Source organism: Pipistrellus kuhlii, unplaced genomic scaffold (assembly GCF_014108245.1).
Source record: "Pipistrellus kuhlii isolate mPipKuh1 unplaced genomic scaffold, mPipKuh1.p scaffold_m20_p_21, whole genome shotgun sequence".
In the NCBI taxonomy this organism is placed as follows: Eukaryota; Metazoa; Chordata; class Mammalia; order Chiroptera; family Vespertilionidae; genus Pipistrellus; species Pipistrellus kuhlii.
In genome coordinates this window covers 9,258,907-9,279,634 of record NW_023425520.1, presented here as the reverse complement: position 1 = coordinate 9,279,634, position 20,728 = coordinate 9,258,907, and positions in this window count along the sequence as shown.

Below are 20,728 nucleotides of genomic sequence, written 5' to 3'. Positions count from 1 at the left end.
TTGGCTTCCTCAAGGATGGCAGGTCATGCCCCTCATGTGCAAGGCAACAGAGAGCCCCCCTCTGATGGGAGGTCTGAGGTTCTGGCTTGAAATACCTCGGTAGCATTCCCGGAAAACGCCAGAGCCACGTGGGTGCACCAGGCCACCAGCACCCAAAGGGGAGACCTGCTGCCAGGGAAGGCCAGCCCTCAACCCCCACTCCAAGGCCTCGACCCTCCTTGCCTCCCTCCCCTTCCTAGTGAGGCCTCATGGGCAGTTCTGTCCTCCTGGTCCTTGGAGGGTCCTGTCTTAGCCACCTACCCACATCTTCTCTCTGGCTCCTCACTTGTCGTTGGCATTTGTTATGTATCTTGATTCCATATTTATCTGCTGTTAAAGCCTCAACCCTCGACCTCACCCCAACTTGGCTGCAAGTTCCAGTAGCTTTGTCACCATGGTGTCTGGGACCCCAGCAAGCCTGGTGCAGGTGAGGTGCCTGTGGGGCTCACAGCGACCCTGATAGAGGCCCGGGAGCCTACACCAGGGTGTGCCTCACAGCCCACTTTCTGCTCCTGGGGGACCTGCCTGCTATGGGGGACACCCTCCAGGCCCTCCCACAGCTGCTTCTGTGGAGCCTGCTCTGGTGCACAGGATCCTGGACTGTGCCAACCCCTCACGGGTCCCCCACTCCTGGCCCTCTTGGATATGAGGCCCCCCACGAGGCCTGACATGGCCTGAGGCAGGCAGACCCCACCTCTGCCCCCAGCCACCTTAAGGAGCTTCACACTGAGAGGCCTTCTCACCCCAGGGTCCCTCACTGGGCCAGCGTCAGAGAAAAACCAAGGTCAGAGGGCACCAGGGCCATGCTAGGCCAGGCCCTTGCAGCTGGAGGACTGAGCCTACAGTTGGGAGGCCCTCGGGCGGGGTTGGGGGGTGGGGAAGGGGAGAATAAGCTGTCTCTTATGCCTCATCTTTACCTGTGGGAAACCCACACTTCCTCTCCCCGCCAGACCTCCCTTCTGCACCTGGACAGCAGGACCCTTATGCTCACCTGACCCCCACCAGAGACTTCTGTTGCACTTGGGGGACAACTGCCTCGTGGTCACCACCTTCCCTGCCTGCCCCAGCTCACTGATCATTTGCAGCCTCATCCAGCCTCAGACACACTGTCGGCTGGATGGATGTGTCCCACTCTGTCCTTCCAGAGCTGGCCCCCCACAGGGTCCAGGGGGTCCTGGCTGCAACCTCAATCCAGGACTCACCGTGGCCTCTTTGCACTCAAGGCCAAGTCCCTAACCTGCAGGGGCCCTTGCAGTATGTGGGAAACCGATGTGGGAAGCGCCCTAAATCCAGGTCCTGCTGGGCAGTGAGGTCAGGGCAGCTGCTGGAGCTGACCAGAGACTGCCTCTATTGCAGCGGCTGGAGCTCACGGCCATCTAGCCAGCGCAGGAGGGCCCCGGAGGCCAGCCCCACCCAGCCCTCAGGGCAGCGGTGGGCCTGGCCACTCCGTCCACTGCTGTGGCCCTGGAGCAAAAGAGCAGATCCTGTGGCTGCTGAGCCAGGGCTGGGCCGCCCACTTTGCCTACAGACAGTGCTGTGAGAGGCCCAGGCCCAGGCTTCTACGGGGCTTCTCACAGACCTGGGGGCCAGGGCTCGATCCCATTGGAAACCCCCTCCAGCGGGTGGCACCTGCATAGGGAGAAACCCCTCCGCTGGGGTGGACAGGGATGCTTGTTCATAACCGCAGCCGGATTCAGCTCCATGTTCTCTGGTGGAGGAGGGCGCAGCTCCCCCTCACCACACTGCCTGCCCTCTCTCCTGCAGCACAGGTCGACATCAAGGCCAGGGTCATGCTTTCCCGTGACAAGGTCCCAGCAATGGCTCCGCCCGCCTGGCCCCACAGCGGAGGGTCGTATACACTCTCCCAGCGTCGTCTCTGCAGCCTGCCCGTCGCACCTGCAGCCTGCCCGTCGCACAAACTGAAGGGTGCATGGAGACCCGACAGTGGCCCTCCCACTGCACACCTGCACACTTGCACACCTGCACACCTGCATACCTGCACACCTGCACACCTGCACACCTGCATACCTGCACACCTGCATACCTGCACCCCTGCACACCTGCACCCCTGCACCCCTGCACACCTGCACACCTGCACACCTGCACACCTGCACACCTGCACACCTGCACACCTGCAAGAGGCCCACAGCAGGTGGCTGAGGCTGCACCCGTCCAAACCGCAGGACGGGGTTCAGGGTTGCACCTACATTGATGTGATTCTGCTCCCCGAGAGGATGTGGGTCCTGCCGCAGCGTCCCAGCTGCCCATGCCCGCGTGTGCAGGGGCCCAGGGAAGCCACTGACATGTGTATTATTTCACCTGCTGGACCCGGCATTGTAGGGCAGGGATGGGAAGGTCATAAAAATGGCTTGCTAACCTATATATTATTTTTATGCTGGTGTTTAACACACTGCCTGAGACACACGTACAGAACCCCATCGTCAGACCCAGGCCTGGCCCGTGCACACATGCTGGGGCCGTGGGGACTCCTACATGTGTGTACAGGCTGCAGGGCTGGCACGGAGCTTCTCCAGTGTGGGTCTGGGGTCCAGCTGCTGGCTGCCCCCATCCCACTTGCCTTCCACAAAGCATCCCTGAGTCAGGGTCTGGGAGGGGCCCCTCTAGGGACAGCCTCTCCCAGCCCTAGGCCAAAAACTAGCGGACAGCCCACGCTCTTTGGCAGCCATGCTTCATGATGTGGGAGTGTGCATTCTCCTGGGGTGCATGTGTGCGTGTGAGTGTGTGTGAGGATGTGGCTCAGCAGACTCTGCTCACACCAGACCAGCCCCCGAAGCCCTGCAGGCCTCACCCTCTTCCTGGCTGAACCAGGACTGACCTGCTCTGCCTGCCCCACCTGCACTGGGCCCCTCGCCTCTCACCATGGCCCCAACCCCGGGGTGTGGTCCCAGGCTTTCCCCTGGGCCAGTGGTCAGCAAACTCATTAGTCCACAGAGCCAAATATCAACAGTACAATGATTGAAATTTCTTTTGAGAGCCACATTTTTTAAACTTAAACTTCTTCCAATGCCACTTCATCAAAATAGACTCGCCCAGGCTGTGGTATTTTGTGGAAGAGCCACACTCAAGGGGCCAAAGAGCCGCATGTGGCTCGCAAGCCACAGTTTGCTGACCACGGCCCTGGGCAGATGGACAGATGGCAGCTCCTCAAAGCTCCAGGGCGTCTTCTGCTCTCAGGAGTCCGTATGAGTCAGACTCTGCTCCTAGCTCTCTGGGTCTCCACTTCCCAGGCACAAGGCCGGCTCTGGCACTGCAGGAGCGAGGTGAGGTGCGGGGGTTTGGGAGAGTAACACCTGCTTCTGAATGGGGAGCCAGAAGGGGCCATCCTGGGGAGGTGAACAGGAGGGACATGCAGCCTCTGGAGACCAGGAGGTCTCACACGTGATGGGTTAGGGGTTCAGGACATCCTCACCTGTCCCCCAGCTGCAGACTCTGTAGGTCACCCCTGGACCCGCTGCTTTGGGCAGAAGCCCTGGGTCAAGGCAGTGGAGTGCTGTGAGCTCTGCCTGCCTCTGGCATTCTCTGGGCTCGTGGGGCCATGGCGTGCAGTGCCAGTCCTGAGTCCCCACTCTGGGGGCCTGTCCTCACCCTCCTACTCAGCCACCAAACCAGCTCTGACACATGCCCTTGCACTTGGCAGGGGCCTCACATCATACCCTGGCTGGGATGCAGATGGATGGGCACCTGCTCTGAGGGTGGTGGGCACTGAAGCTTTGCCCATGATGCCTGTGTGCACCGTTTGCCTGGCATGGCAGATCATACTCATGCCACTGAGGGCTTTTGGGGCATATGTGCTGGTTGCATAAGGAACAGACCCCCAATGGGTGACCGTCACCATGATCAACAATTGCTCACTGTCTGTTTTGGGGTTCTGGCTGGTGGTTCAGGCTGTGGGCCTCTTGCAGGTGGCTGAGGCTGCATCCGTCCTCCATCATGACAGCTGAGCTGGGGTCTCTGTGTCCTTCTCCTAGGTCTCTTCATTTGCCGCCCGAGTCTCCATAATGTGGTGGCAGGCATCCTTGAGCAGGCAGGCCAGGGGCCCTCCGGGGCACCAGCCTCAGCCAGGCTTGTAGTAGCAGGAGACCTCCAGGGCATTAAGGCCAGGAGGCCCATCTCTTGCTTTCTCTGGGAAGGTCCCAGAGTTGCTTAGTGAACACAGCAGGCAGCTGACTCCCAAGGGATGCTGAATCTGTGGCTCAGGGCCAGGCCAGCTTTGAAAATGTCTCACACTTCCCATTCCTGAGCCTGAGCCTGAGCCCTGACCCTGACCCTGAGCCCAGGCCTCAGTGCTGCCAGGCCCAGGGGAGGGGACTCTGGAGATCTTCCTTGCAGAGAGCTCAGCTGCCTCATAGGGTGATGGTCCAGCTGTATCCGCTCTGTCCCCATCCCCGTGGGTCTCCCTCCCAGGGCACTGACCTCTGTCAGGAGCCCATGGGAAGCCCTGGAACAGGATGTCCCTGGAGCAGAGGTCCTGACCAAGCCTGAGAGGAGATGAGGGATCGGGGAGGCTGGGGACCACAGTTCCACTCCCAGATGCTCTGCCCCCCAATCCAGCAGGGCCCTGTGTTGTCAGAGGTCCTCTGGAGACAGGGGACATGGGAGCCCCTGTGGGGACTGCAGAGCGGCTGGGCCAACATCCCTGGGAAATCTCAGGTAAGTGTGGCTACGCAGGGGCGGGCAGGAGCCTCTGGGGCTAAGAGTGATGTGAGGAGGAAGGGTGGGAGGGCAGTCTGGAGCGGGATGAAGACCCAGAAGGGGGGCGGGCCAGGTGGCAGGGGCTCTGAGGCAGGACAAGGGTAGACAGTTCTGGCTGGGGAGCTGCAGCTGGGAGGGGCTCTTCCCAAGTGGGGGTCCTGGCCCTGAGGGTCTAAGGTTCTGGAGAAATCCAGAGAGAAGCAGCTCTGACCCAGCTGCTGGGAGGGGTGTGTGGGCCAAGGGAGAGGGGGCAGCCTGAGTGAGACGTGGGTGCTTATGGTGCTAAGCTCCACCTTCCCAGGCTCCTGGGCTGGTGCAGGGGGTGGAGTGCGGGGCGGACAGATAAGGTATCAGTGCTGGGGAGGAGGCCCTATCGGTGCTGGCAGGTGCACTGGCTCCTGGGTAGACACGGGCAGGTAGCTAGCTGCTGTTGTAGGCCTGCTAGCCCTGCCTGCCTGGTGTGGGAACCGAGTGCTGCCCTGGACCCTCCACCTGCTAGGCCCTCCTGTTTTCTGAGCCTCCAACTTCCGGGCCTGGGCATCTGTGGGTATCTGTCCTGCTGAGGGTTGGGCAGCAGAGATCATAAAACATCAACTGTTACTCAGGGCAAATGTTTGGGTGCTGAGATGGGGGCCTTCCCCATCCCACATGACTCCCCACCCATCCCACAGTGGCTGGGTACCCTCACACAGACCCGCACATGCCCAGCAGTGGGGGACAGAAAGCAGGCCTCCTTGCCCAGCCAGTGTGGCTCAGTGGTTGAGCATCGATTCATGAACCAGGAGGTCACAGTTTGATCTTTGGTCAGAGCACATGCCCAGGTTGCAGGCTGGATCCCTAGGAGGAGGCATGTAGGAGGCAACCGATTGATGAATCTCTCTCATCATTAATGTTTCTATCCCTCTCTCCTCTCTTCCTCTCTGAATCAATAAAAATATACTCAGGAAGAAAGAAAGGGAGAAAGAAAGGAAGAAAGAAAGAGAGAGAGAGAGAGAGAGAGAGAGAGAGAGAGAGAGAGAGAGAGAGAGAGAGAGAAAGAAAGAAAGAAAGAAAGAAAGAAAGAAAGAAAGAAAGAAAGAAAGAAAGCCAGCCTCTCTCCACGGAGTTGCTCCACAGGGAAGCAGAATGACCTCCAAGCCCTGTGCCAGCCCCAGGGGCATCCTGTCCCAGGTCACAGACCGTGGGCCCATTCTGCTCCTGAACCCCATCCTTCAGCTTTGCCCCAGGTCACACTCAGGCTGCACCCTCTCTTCTTTGGCCCACACATCCCTGGGGATCCCGGCCGGCTCTCCTGTTCAGCAGGCTCAAACCTCCCCCCGTGCCCCCCCCCGCCCCCCCGGGCCTTTGCAAGTATCTGGTGGTCTCAAAGGCCCGCCCTGAAATCCATCAGGACCCAGAGGTGGGGTGAGGCGGCCAGCAGCCTGGTCAGGGAGCACCCGCTGCCCACAGCACACACAGGTGGTTTATGGGACACGGGGGTGGCTCTGGCCTTCCACCCCACTGCGTTTTATGAAGAAGGAAGAGGAAAGACAAACAAACTGAAGCCACACAGGGATCACATGTGGCACAGGGCAGCAGGGCAGCCTGTGCCCAGCGGTGTCAGTTCCTGGCCCCTCAGGGTGGCCTGGGGTGCATTTGGGGCTCATGGGTCCTGCTGGTGCCAGCCCAGGACCCATGCCCAATGTCCACCTGCTGCCCCGGAATGGGGCTGGGGCCTTTGAGGGCAAGTCTTGTTTGGCTATCCCCTCTTTCATATAGTTCTTGTCACAAGATCTGTTCTGAACCCCCTCCTCCCTCCACGGAGAATGCATGTGGGCAGCCCTGGGCCTGTCCCCGTGCTGGTGTTGGGGAGGTGTAGACCCCATCCCCCACCTCTCACCTCCAGATCAGCCCTGAACACCCCCTCCCCTGACCTCTGCCCTGGGAACCCCTATGCCCAGGAGCTCAGCTCTCCCCTATGACCATCTCAGACAGACCCTGGGTTCAAGGCCCTGTCTTCTCTGGGCTGGAGCCCACCCTCAAGGGCCCCTGAATGCCAGGTCCAGGGTAGGCGCTGGACCCAGGGAAGTGGGGGAGGGGCAAAGGAGGTTACAGTCCACGTTTCCACCCCACGGAACAGAGGCTGGGAGACCCTCTGTGTGGCTCACCTACCTTGCCCTACAGCCCCTCCTAGGCCTCGCACTTGTGCCTTGACGGCATCCAGGAAGGGTGCCCCATCCCCATGGGGAGCGGGTTTGGGATACTGAGAGGAGGGGGAGGGGGAAGGAGGCAGGCAGAGGCCGGTGGGGAGAGCGCGACCCAATCCCTCCCCCTGGTCTCCATCGCAGGGTCTCCTCCCAGGTAAGAGGTGGGCCAGGTGGGAGGAGAGGGGAGAAGACGGGCCAGGACCTGGGAAAAGCGTTCTTATTGTGAACCATCCACAGGGCCCCACCTCCTCTAGATGCTCCTGGAAAATATGTAGGATGTGTGGACACATGAAATTCCCGTCAAACCTTTATTAATGGATGCATCCGCTATCAATCCCACCTGACCCCTCAGGGTGTTCCTGAGAGGGCCTGGTCCTGGGGGTGTCCAGCCCTGCCTGGGGGTCAGCCAGAGGCCAGCAGTGCAGGGCTGCACTGTCTGAGGCCAGACTGGCTGCACTATCACAACCAGACGGAGGCCAGCTAAGAGACCAAGGCCAAGACCAGGAGGGTGCCTCTGTGGGCCGGCACTTCCCATGCTCAGAGAACCCAGGGTGGGGAAGGGGGGAGGGGCTGGCAGGGGCCTGGCAGGGCCTGCAGAGCTTCAGCCAGCTGTTTCCAGAGGTTCTGGACTGTGCAGTGGTGATCCTTTTATGGAGTGGGAGACTCATAAAGAACCAAGAGCCCCACTTAGGAGCTGGGCGGGGTGGGGAGGGGGGTCCGAGGGGGAGGGGCCTAGCTGACTGGCAGGGAGAGAGAGGCCCAGGCAGGACTCCTTGGGGAGGGAGCCTGGGAGAAGAGGGCTTCTAGGGAGGGGAGACCTGGTGGGGTTGCAGGAACCACCCAAGGTCCCCTCCTCCCAGCACCGAGCCAATGTGGGGGATCCCTCTGGTCCTACACATGTTCCGTTGGTCACACCCTCCCCAGTCCCTTACTCCCCCTCTTCCCCTCCCCAAGGGCTGTGTTGCTGGGCCAGTCTCTCCTGTTCTGGGAGGGAGAGACTGGCAGGCGGTGGCTGGGAGCTGACGCTGTAATTCCGCACAGAAACACCGGCTGCTTCTTAAAGGCTGCCTGACCTATGTATGGATTTCCCCCGGCTCTGGCCGGGGCCAGGGAGATGGTGGAACAGGAATGCAGACTCCACCTCTGTGGGAGCAACCGGCTGACTCATAGCCCTCTGAGATGGAGACGGAGGGAAGGGGCATTGCGGTGGTCTGCTCTGGGGTCTGTCCTGGCTCAGCCTCAAGGAGCCTGGGCCTGGGTCTGTGTGTCATATGAAGCTGCATGAAAGTGGTGGGTGTGGGGTGTGATCAGCAGGGTCTGTGTCACCTGAGCTGCTGGGGGAGGGGCCTGGAAGGGTCTACCTCCCCATGACTCCAGTGGTGCCTGCCCACTCAGGTCTCCCTTCTGCTGGGGGGCGGGCAGCCTGACTGGGATTGGGGCTGGGGGCTAGAGAGTGTTGGCTCACGGAAGCAGGGCCTTGGATCCCACCCACCTGGTCAGAGGTGGCTCGCCCCATCCTAGTCCTTGCCTGGGGTCTCAGGTCAGCGGTCAGTGAGACCTCGGGCTGTGGGTTAGGGGCCTGCCTGACCGCGGAGGTAGGCTGGGGGTGCAGCACTTAGCCTGATCTCTCTCTTGAAACAGTTCCGGGGCAGTCAGGGAGGAAGACTGCCCCTTCCCCGCCCTGTCGGTGGGGTCCAGGTCGCAGTGGATGGGTGAGGAGACCTTGCCGCCCTCTCTACCCATTTCCTCTGTGGGTGCTTTGCTCTGACCCTCCTGAAGGCCACAGCACCTACTAAGTACTGACAGCATGCAGCAGTCTCTAGCAGTGCCGAGAGGAGGGAGAGTCCTAGTGGGAAGAGCCATGGTGGGGGGCTAGGCGGATGGCCTGGTTTGCAATCACTCACCTGAAAATGGGGAGCAGACCCTTGCCTTGGGGCGTGCAGGTGCCTTTCCACAGACCCCCTGAAACTAGGGGTAACAGGACAGTGGCCCGAGCAGCACCACGCCAACCCCGGTTTGCAGAGAACAGAGGCCAAATTTAAATCCGCTTCTCCCTGAAGGATGGCTCCAGGCCTGCCCCATGCACTGACCCCATCCCCCAGGCGCAGTCGGGGCACTTGGGAGGAAAGGGATGGGGAGAGGGCCTTTCCCAGCAGAGGTGGGGCCTTCTGGGGAGGGGAAAGGAGGGGGTTTGGGCCCCCTCAAAGCCCCAGGGTGATCAGAGCTGAAGAAGTAGCCACATCACCAGGGCTGGGCGTTGGGGTTAGTGAACCCACCACCCAAATGTTCTGCCTGGTCCTGTACCCTGGAGCCCTCCTCCCACTACTCCCAGCTCTGCCCATGCCAGGGACCCCAGCTGCAGTGCCCAACAAACAACCACTCAGAAGCTGTGGGCCCTGCAGGAGATCTGAATGACATTTATCTCAGGAAAGATTCTGTGAGGGGTCAGCCACAGTGGTTATCCCAGGCAGGTAGCAGAACCAGGGACAGCCTGGTGCCTGGGGTGGCTGGCCTGGTCTCTGTGACCCTCCTGCCACCTCACCATGAGGCCACAGCCCTGACCTTGAGGTTGGCCACATGGACAGCTAGCGACGGCTGTCCTGGCTGAATCCCAAGCCTCTTGAAGGGACTCCCCAAGAGGGCTGTGCTGGGCCCATCTGTAGGGGGCGGGGGGTTCACTGGGCAGAACAGCTTTCCCAGGGCCCAGCGAGGTCCTGCCTGGTGGGGGCTGAGCAGCAGGGCCGGCGGAGTTGGCCTGACTGTGGCCACTGGCTCCGAGTGCCATTTGAGGGACTTATAATACATCTCACAGGTGAGGAATAACCTTGGAGGTTAAAAAAAGCACACAAAAACCCTCCTTACTCCGAGGCAGGGTGCAGCTGGCTCAGTCCCCCATAGGACCCCCTTCCCTGGCGGGGGGCGGGGCAGCATACGGGGCTCTGTCCTCCCTTAGGTGAGAGGCTGGCTGGGTGTTGGCTGGGGGAGGAAGGTGCCTGACTTTGGGGACTTGGGGGCATGAGAGCTTCTTTCTGTTGAGCTGTGAGAACTCCTAGGGGCAGAAGTCTTGCTGACCCCCAGCCCCAACATCACCCTGTGAGGTGCAGAGCCCAGGGGAGAGGAAAGGGGCTGGTGGCCGCCATGGCCCTCTCCCGCACCCAGGTGCTCTCCACACAATGACCGATGGAGGCTCAGAGGCTGAGTGGTCAGCCTGGGCCACAGTGGAGGGAGGGCAGACCCATCAGAGGATGGGTGTCCATGTGCCAGAAAGATGGGCAGTGAGACTGACAGACAGGAGGAGCAACAGCAGAGGGAGGAGTGTGGTGGTCAGGCCCTAAAAACCAGAAACTCAGCCCAAGTGGCCTGCCTACTCCTCCCATGCCCACTGTTCGGCCCACCTCCTCAGCCCAGCAGGCCCCTCAGGCCTCACCTCCCACCCACCACACAGCCTGTCCTCTGTGCTTCTGCCTGGAGCAGCCCAGTCCTGCTGAACCCACTGCCCTTGCTGCCCAGTCTTTGTCTACTGACCAAGAGTCAAGCCCAGGGTAGGGGATGCCCACAGTGGGCCCAGCTCCTGCTCAATGACCTCACTGACCCCAAGGCTCTACAAGGTCTGAGGCCTCCGCCCCATGGAGGCTAGCAAGTCTGGGGCGGGATGCAGGAGCCCGTGAAAGGGGCAGTGGCCGCCTTGGTGGAGCCCCCACCCAGCCCTGCAGAGGGATGCATCCCAGGCTCCATCCGTGCAGCAGGAGGCCCGTTTGGGTCGTTGAAACTGAGGCACGATGTGTCCAGCTCCCCAGCGGCGGGGTCTGAAGGTGGGGGGACTGTGGGGGAGAAGCTTTCTCACTAAAGCCCCATGAGGACACGGTTTATCTGGTCCTCTGTCGTGTCCAGCTTTGCTTTTTGAGGTTGGTGTACCCACGAGGACTCAAATCCTTGGTTCTGATGGACTCAAGGGAAAGGGTGAGCTGGCTTCATTATCAGGAGCCACAGAGGCCTGGAGAGACTGGGTCGCCACTTAGAGATCTGGGCTGGCCCCCCACCCATGATGCCCAGCCCTGGACATGTCCCTGACCACTGAACTTCCCATCACTGGACCTGGGCAGCCTCTCCCTCTCCTGGCCCCTCAAGACAGGACACTGGGGTAGGATCCAGTCCTGTCATACTCTGTCCTCTGCCCCCTTCTGTATTCTGCCTCCTCTTCTCCCCTCCCCTCCCCTCTCTTCCCTACTCCTCTCCAGGCCACTCCCCTTCCCTCTCCTCTTTCCCACATCCCAGAATCCCCAAGAACAGAGGGGTGGCCCACTTTCATCTCAGACGCACGTTCCCTAGGATGGAAACAAATGAGGTTTAATGGTCCAGCCTGGGTGCCCCTGGGGACCCTTGGGTAATGACAGAAACTGCGTTAGGAGCAGTGCCTTTTGAAAACGTTCTGGAAAGGGCTATCTAAGGCCGCATGACATTCCTCCTCTTGAAGAGCCTCTATTTCTCTCCATGCTGTGCTTGCCCGGCATCCCAGCGCTATGTCCCTGAGGGGCATCGCCGCTACCTACGTCACTCACTGCCCTCTCCCCTCGCCCTGGACATCAGTCCCTTTCAGCTCACCAGCATCTGGTGGGCCAAGCGAGCCCTGCCCTGGGCCTGGCCCCGCCCCCGCCCCCTCAGGGTGATCCCTGCCCACCTGGCCCCGCCCCCGCCCCCTCAGGGTGATCCCTGCCCACCTGGCCCCGCCCCCGCCCCCTCAGGGTGATCCTTGCCCACCTGGCCCCGCCCCTGCCCCCTCAGGGTGATCCCTGCCCACCTGACCCCTCCGAGGGAGAGCCCCGCTGCTCTGGCCCCTTAGACCCGTGGCAGATGCTCTAGAAGCAGCAGTGGGCGGCGTGAGCACCAGCCCTGGTGAGGATGGTGCTGCTGCAGGAGGCAGGTGTGGTGGCCCAGGCGCTGCAGACTGACCTGCTAGCACCACCCGCCGGGAGTTGCGCGTCCTGGCCCCTGTGACCTGGAGTCTGTGAGCACCTTGAGGAAGGCCCTTCAGCACGCCCAGCCCTCAGGGAGCTGGAGAGCTGGCTGTGCGCTCCTGGCCTGGCCCTCAGGGAGCTGGAAAGCTCGTGTGCGCTCCTGGTCTCACCGGGACAGGTGAGCTTGGCGAGCTGGTGGAGCCTCCAGCACTCACTCCTCCCCCATGTCCCCGCTGGCTCCTACGCTGGGAGGTGGGTGGGAGCAGATGGACAGGCTATGGGGGCAGTCATGGGGCTTGCCTGCAGGCAATAGCAGTCGCCACCGCTGGGTAGAAACCCCCATGGACTCACATTCAGGACCAGCAGCCTGGCCTGGCCTGGCCTGGTCACCACTTGGGTGGGTATGAGGGGCTGCTGGGCCTGGGGCGGCACCAGCCCCACTCTGAGGCCGCGTCTCTGTGCTCGCCTCAAGCATGGCAGTACCCCCTCCTGGCACTCCTGGCGGAGCGCGTGGTTTTATGACTTAGGCGGGTCTGGGGCATTCTCTAGATTGGTTCCTAGGTGTGCATATTTTTGCATGGTTTTGTTGCTGTTGCAAAATGGTGTTTTTAAAGTGTTTTCTCATGGTTGCTGTATAAAATCCAAATCACTGTACGTTGATCTTAAATCCAGCCACCTTGCTAAAGTTCTTTAGAAACTCTCTTTCCAGATATGGGGATAAAAAAATTATTGTGTGATATTAACTAATTGAATTGCTTTGCAGTCAGAGACCTTGGTCTCTATGGTACACGCTGATGGAAATGTGTGGGAAGTTTTTTTTTATGGCGTAAGAGAGGGTCAGCTTTTGTGGAGACTGCAGGCACCTGGCAAGGCGTGCCGGCTGCAGTCGGATGGTCTGTGCCTCCGCGAGTGTGGGTGTGGCCTTCCTCCATCAGTGCTGGTCCCCTCCGCCTGCTGTGACACATTCAATGCCATTATCCCAGTTCTATGGGCCAATATAGAAACAGTCTTTGCATTCCGTTATTTTAAGCGTGTTTTCTGAAAACATGTTTTCTGAAAACAGCGCAGAGCTGGAGCAGGGAGTGAGGGTGGGAGGTGAGGGGGTAAGGGGAGGAGCGTGGCTTCTTTAAAAGCCCAAGCTGACAGTCTTAGTGGCAGAGAAGCCTGTGTCTTTACGGTAATTACTGATATATTTGGACTTATTTCTATCATTTTTATTTCTACTTTTGCCATTTTTTCTGTGTTGTTTTTTCTTCTTCTTTTCTTTCTTGCCTTGTTTTTTAAATGGAGATTTTGTTTCACTCATCTTTCCCTGCATTTCCTTTTCTCTCCATATGGGCTTGAAATTTATATGCACTCACTATTCTTTCCTTACTGCCCCTGAGAGGTTACTTGCCTATGTTAACAAAGACTTAAATTAATATTTGACTATTTCTGAGGCAATAAAAGGTCTCTAGAATGTTTTAGTTTTAATGGCCCCTTTCCAACTTCACACTGCTGAGCGTTTCCCTTCGTCGTTAACCTCACACATTAGATGCTGTCTTTTCATTGTATGGATGTTTGTTTGGATTCATCCGTGTTAGGTGGCTGAAGGAGGAATGAACGTGGCCGGAATGGTGAGGGATTAGGAATTTACTGGATCGTCCGCCCACCCAGTGAGGGAGCCAGCGGGGTTAGAGGACTTTTGCTGGGCTTTCTGGGCGGAGGATTCTCTGTGCGGGTCTGGAGGGGAGAGATCGTGGAACATGGTCTGAGCAAGTAAAGTGTGGCCTCGGCAAAAGGAAATGTCCATAGGAAATGGCCTGAAAAGCCAGTTCCCGGGGAGGGGAGGGTATCGATTCAATTGCTGGATCAAACCTACCAATCCATAGTTGGTGTTTGTTTGTGCGTGATTTCTTCTCACATACTGCAGTCCTTCCAGGTAGGATTATTTCCTCATTGAAGCACATACTTGAGAGTTCCTTGAAAGCAGCAGGCTTTGGTGTTAAATTCCTAATCCTAGGGTGACATTTCTTTTCTCTCAACACTTTGTAGTGACTGTTCTAATGAATTGATGACCTGTTGTTGTGTAACAAATTATGTCCAAACTTAGTGGTTTAGCAGAGGTAACTTTCTATGGTTTTTGTGAATCAGAAATTGGGGGGCGGTTGGCTGGTCTGTTTTGCTTCACAATCTGTTGTGAGGGTGCAGCCCAATGCTGGCTGGGTTTGCAGGCTTCTCTCCATGAGGAGCTCACCACAGGCTTCCAGACTCTTTGCAGTCAACAGACCCAGGTGGAAGCGCCAATGCTGTTTCTGCTCTAGCCTGTCATCACTACTTCCTCAGCATGCTTTTGGTCACGCAGGGCGACTGTTTAGTGTAGGATGGGACAGCACACATCTCAGGAGGTGAGGGTCACTGGCGGCCATTGTGGAGGCTATACAGTTGCACCCATTGCTGTTGTTTAGAACGTCTTTCTTTTAGAGCAGTGGTTCTCAACCTTCCTAATGCCACAGCCCTTTAATACAGCTCCTCATGTGGTGGTGACCCCCCAACCATAAAATTATTTTCGTTGCTACTTCTTAACTGTAATTTTGCTACTGTTAATGAATCGTAATGTAAATATATGTGTTTTTCAATGGAGCCCTGCTAGTGGTTCTCAACCTGTCGCAACCTACAGGTTGAGAACTGATGCTTGTAGAGTCTAAGACCATCGGAAAACACAGATATTTACATTATGATTCATTAACAGTAGCAAAATTACAGTTAAGAAGTAGCAACGAAAATAATTTTATGGTTGGGGGTCACCACAACATGAGGAGCTGTATTAGAGGGTCGCTGCCTTAGAAAGGTTGAGAACCACTGTGTTAGAGGCAATTTCTCCTCTCTCTCAGGTTCTTACAAGGTCTTCTCTTTGTTGTTGCTATTCTTCAGTTTCACATAACATACCTAGGTGGAGGATATGTTGTGCTTCCTCCATCTATAAATTTGTATTTTTCATCAGTTCTAGAAAATTCCCTTAATATATAATTCTCTAAATGTATGTGGCCATTTCTAAATCCATTCTTACCATTTGCTTTTTAAGAGATTTCAAATAGACACAGATTAAGCCGAAACCAGTTTGGCTCAATGGATAGAACGTTGGCCTGCAGACTCAAGGGTCCTAGGTTTGATTCTGATCAAGGGCATGTAACCTGGTTGCGGGCACATCCCCAGTAAGGGGTGTGCAAAAGGCAGTTGATCGATGTTTCTAGCTCTCTATTCTCTGTGAAAAATCAAATAGAGACAGATTAGACCCTCTCGTATCCTCTCATGTCTCTCCATCTCTCTTTTATATTTTCTTTTTATTGATTTTTTTTTTTTTACAGAGAGGAAGGGAGAAGGATAGAGAGTTAGAAACATTGACGAGAGAGAAACATCGATCAGCTGCCTCCTTCACACACTCCACTGGGTATGTGCCTGTAACCAAAGTACATGCCCTTGACCAGAATCGAACCTGGGACCTTTGAGTCCACAGGCCAACACTCTATCCACTGAGCCAAACTGGTTAGGACATCTTTTATATTTTCCATCTTTGTATCTTCTCTGCTGCCTTCTGGATAAATCCACTGACCATGCCATCTGCTTCACTACTTCTCTCTTCAGCTATGTCTAGTTCACCACTTTTTTTAAATTTTAATTTCAGTGATATTTTATGCTTTTAGAAGTTACATTAAAAATCTGTTAATTCCTGAAGTTTGCTTTTTTAAAAAAAGAATTAAAAAGTTTATTAGCCATACAAAAAAATTGATCCTTAAAATCAATTCTCATTAAGTTCCCTGTAAAACAGTAAGCTTACAGAAAATTTCTTTCTCATGAACAGAAAATCATTATGCTTTTGGTCCAAGATAAGTCAATTTTTTTTCTCCTTATTCAGATGACAGACAGATGGATATAGCCAAATCTATGAAGGACTGTACTTGCCCCAAATGTGCAACATAAATACAGAGGCGATGAACAGAAGTCTCATAACCAATACTGGAACAGGGCCAACTTTGAGGCCAGGCGAATCTTCTGTGTAGAATTGCCACGTCTCCCCACTGCTTACTGAGGTCGTGTGGCCTGCGTTCCTTGTTCCACAGCTGGCATTTTCCCTCTGCGGGACCAGCACTATCTGCCACTGCTTTTCCGGGGGTGGGGTGGGGGGTCCTGATGAGCCCGTGTTGGTGCCACTGGGGTCGGGCCAGGAGTCTTGGAAACGGGAGAGGTGGCAGGGGACCGAGAGAGACAGCTGGAGGTTTGCTTTTATGTGAAATCTGTGTCATTGCAACCTTAGTTTCTCACTTAACACATTTTATTTTGAAAAATAACATGTATCTACACAGAAAATTTAACAGAACAAGACTTTTAAGCTGAAAGAATCATAAAGGAAACACCAGCCTACCAGGATCAAGAAACAAAATGCACCCAGTACCCCAGAAGCATCCCTGTGCCCATCCTATAACTCCCTCTCTCCTCCTCTATAACTTCCTCCTGGTAACCACCGTCCTGACTTTATAATAACAGTTTCCTTGCTTTTCTTACACCTGCATTCCTAAATACCTGAGCCTAGTCTTGCCAGTTGTTTTCTGACCTGTATACAAATGGAACCACACAGAATATATTCTGTTGTGTCCACCTTCTCTTGCTCAGCATTAGAGCTTTCAGATTCCTGCACATCACTGCCTATGGCTGTAGTCTGTGTGTTTTCACTGCTGACAGTATTCCATTGCATAAATATGCCACTATTTTTAAAATATTTTCTTCTGTTGCTGGATTATTTTTTCCTGTTTGAGACCATTGTGAATAATGAGGCTGTGAAAAAAACTTCTTCATGTTTCTGGTGCACATATCATGTATTTCTTTTGGGCATAGCTGGGCAGCCTGGTAAAAATAATGAGTGGGCATTTGAACACAAGCTGGGTTTCTTTAGTGGCTACTTCTGAGACCAGAGGGGTGGCTTCCGCAGACAGGAAGGCTGCATGCAACGGTGGCTACGCCAACAGCTGGCAGAGACAGCCTACTGATCACTTCCGTCCCCATTGCCCAGACCAGTGGTCGGCAAACTGCGGCTCGCAAGCCACGTGCGGCTCTTTGGCCCCCTGAGTTTTTAGCAAAGACCAGCTTAGGAGTACCCTACTTAAGTTAATAACAATGTATCTACCTATATAGTTTAAGTTTAAAAATTTTGGCTCTCAAAAGAAATTTCAGTCGTTGTACTGTTGATATTTGGCTCTGTTGACTAATGAGTTTGCCGACCACTGGCCTAGACCATTCAACAACCTGTATGTCCTAAACCACACCCCAGCCTTTAATGGCCTATTAAAAAAGAAAACACCACACCACATTGCTGGGCTAAAGGATGGAAGCATATTCAATTTTAGGTAGATAATGATGAACCAATTCCAAATCAATGGAACCAATTTAAAAATTTCCCAGCAATGCATAAAATCTTTAGTTGTTCCACAAGGTCTACTTTGTGTGTGTGTGTGTGTGTGTGTGTGTGTGTGTGTATTAAATTAGGTATTGAGGTGGGTATGTAGTTGTATCCCATTATAGTTTTAATTTCCATTTCTTTGATGAGTAATGATGTTGGTCATTTGAATATTCTTTTATTAAATACCCATTCAAATCTCTTATCTATTTTTCTATTATGTTGACTATGTCTTTCTTGATTTTTTTTGAATTCTTTATAATTGTCACTTTTGTGAGTTACAAATATTTTCTTAAACGCTGTGCCTTTTCACTGTCTTCTGATGAGTAGGAAATTTAAATTATAATCTCAAATCTCTTACATTTTCCCTCATGGCTAATGTGTTGTCTGTGTACATACACCCTTTGAGGAAATATGTGCCTACAACTAGGTTGTGAAGATACTTTACACTGACCAAGAGTTTCTTTTAGAAACTTTCACAGTTGGATCCAAGTGGACTTGGAATTGACAACGTGGGAGAAAGGGGTTGACTTTCATTACTTTTTCATATAGCTATTAAAAGTACCATTTTCTCCACCACCCCACAGATTTTTTTTTTTTTTTAATAACAGTTGTCCACATGGAGATGGTCTATTTCTCATCTCCCTGTGCCACCCCCTGACCTGTTTCTTTATACCTTTATACTACACCAACACCTCACTGTCTTTTTTTTTTTTTTTTTAATATATTTTATTGATTTTTTACAGAGAGGAAGGGAGAGAGATAGAGAGCCAAAAACGTTGATGAGAGAGAAACATCGACCAACAGCCTCCTGCACACCCCCCACTGGGGATGTGCCTGCAACCAAGGCACATGCCCCTGACTGGAATCGAACCTGGGACCCTTCAGTCCGCAGACCGACGCTCCACCACTGAGCCAAACTGGTTTTGGCAACACCTCACTGTCTTAACGCTGCAGCTTGACTATGCTCCCACCACGCTCTGCCTCTAATGGCTATTTGTACCTTTGCACTTCTACATAAATTTTAGAGTCAGCTTGTCAATTTACACAACAGGATGGAATTTTTGTTGCAATAGCATTGACATTATAGTCCAGTTTGGGAAGAATTGACACCTTACAGGATTGGGTGTTCTGACTCATGGCCATGACATAGCTCTCTGTTTATCGGCAGGTTCTTTCATTTCTCTCAATACTGTTTTTGTAGTGTTTTTGTTTGTTTCTTTGTTTTTGTAGAGACCTGTACATACTTAGCTAGGTTTACTCCTGGGTAGATAATACTTTTTATTCTGCTGTAAATTGGTCAAGCTGACTAACATATTAAAGCAGGCTCGTGGAGGGCAGGGCCTCTTAGAAGAAGTGCATGGAGCAGTGGCAGAGGAGGGAGCAGAGCCAGGATGTGGTCTGCACTGAAGCCGCAGGAAAACTCTTGCCAAAGAGCTGGTGGCTGACCATCCCATCAGTCCAGTTGGCTGGAGTTTGCCCTCAAGGGGTGGTGCTAGCTTCCCAGGCCAGGAACTCCCACTTGGGCAAGGATAGCCCTCCAAGAAGGGACAGCTGTGAGCTGCTCCAGCCAACACTAACAGCAGCTGCCCTGTGGACACCTCTCCTGTAGAGGATCTGGGAGGAAACCACGCCCTTGCTTCTCTTGTTAATCCAGTCTATCTAGACAGCTTCACTGGGATTCTGCTGGTCACATTTCTGAGAAAAGGTTGAGGAGGACAGTTAGTGGGGAAAAACACGATTCCCTGTGGCAGTCCTGAACCCTGGTACTCGTCATGTCCCCCTGTCCTTCCATTCTACATTCATTCCGCTTTGCTGGCCTTTCAGCTTGCCTAGGGTTGGGGTAACTCAGGTCCCCTTCCTTGAGGATTCTGAGACCTTTCTTAGGCCATGGTGACTGCACTTACCACTTATAGTTGAAACTAGAATGGGAAGAGCAGAGACACTCCCAGGGTTTGCCTTGGTCCCACACAGGTCTTTCCACCATTGCCTCCATTTTGTGGTCCCAGACCATAATCTTGTGGTGACCAAGGCCCACATGACCTGGCAGCAGAGGGTCTGATCAGGGGCTGGCAGAGGATTCTTCACTTTTGGAAACCAAGATCTCTGCACCCTATGGCGGTTATTCGTTAAAAAGCATGCCACATCCTGAGATGGCACCCTGTACTTGTAGGGTTTTACTTCCAAAATGGTACCTCAGTGTTATTTTCTAGAGGCCAACTGAGGGCAGCTTCTGAACTATGCAAGAGTTGGTGAGACTAGTGGTTCCAATGGTTATGTTGTAAAGGAAACCCTTTGATGAGGTTCTGTGGGACCCTGTTTAGGTAAATCAGACCTCAGTGAACTGAGACTCGGGTTGGCTAAACCACTGCAGGCCGGAAAGTTAAGTCCATCTTGGAAACAGACCACCCTGGTCAGAGGAAACCTTGTCCCATGCAGGCAATGGGGCCCCAAGTTGGTTGGTAGGTCTCTTCAGGGGGTTGCACTGTACAGGGTCTCAGCTGTGGTCTCTGGCTGGCAAGTGGGGTAGAGACAGCCAGATCAGCCTCGGTGAGAGGCAGGAATCCATTCTGGCAGCTGCACACCGGCTCCATGAGCTCTCTTCTTGGCACATGGTGGTTGCTGCCTCTTCTGCAGTGGATGTTCTAAGATGGCCTCAGCATGTGATGGAACCATCTCACACTCTGTACTCATTCCCATAAGTCCAGATCTTCCCCAGATCTCCTTCTCCCCACTCTTCCAGTTTCCCTCCTTTCAGGCCCCTAACCAACCGGCTAAGCCATTTGTTGTTTATCTTTAGCTATTCTTTCCTCTGGTCCTTAATATCTTTAAATTGGGCCACAAGGTGGATGGCTAGGTGCTCCACACAGAGCTCTGCCCATCGGGAGGTCCTCTGATGTCTATTTTCAGGGCTTCCCCCTGGATGCAGTTATAGTTCTCTTATGGAGCCAACCCATCTGTGAGCCAAGCTTTTCCCTCTGTCATCCAGATTTAGGGGCTCCCAGGAGGCCAGGGGGTGTGAGAAAATGCATCTGGACAACGGAAAGGGGTGGTATAGAGGAACACGTTCATGTTGCTTACTTTCCCCTCTAAACCCGAGTGGACCCAGTCCCAAGGAACCATGATGGTGGGCTGAAAGCCCAACTTCCCAGTATGTCTGGTGGGTAAGTTTGTCCTGGGCAGCTCTGGCCACATGGCCACTTGGATTCCATGGTTAGATGCTTGCTTTCTGCTCTAAAATATTAGTTCCTTATTTTCTGCTAGCTTGAGTTTAGTTCACTCTTCTTTGTCTAGTTCCTTAGGATACAAAGTTAGGTTATTGATTTGAATACTTCTTTATGTAGATGGTTATAGCTATATATGTGTTTTTATTATTCATAAGATATTTTCTAATTTCCTTCATG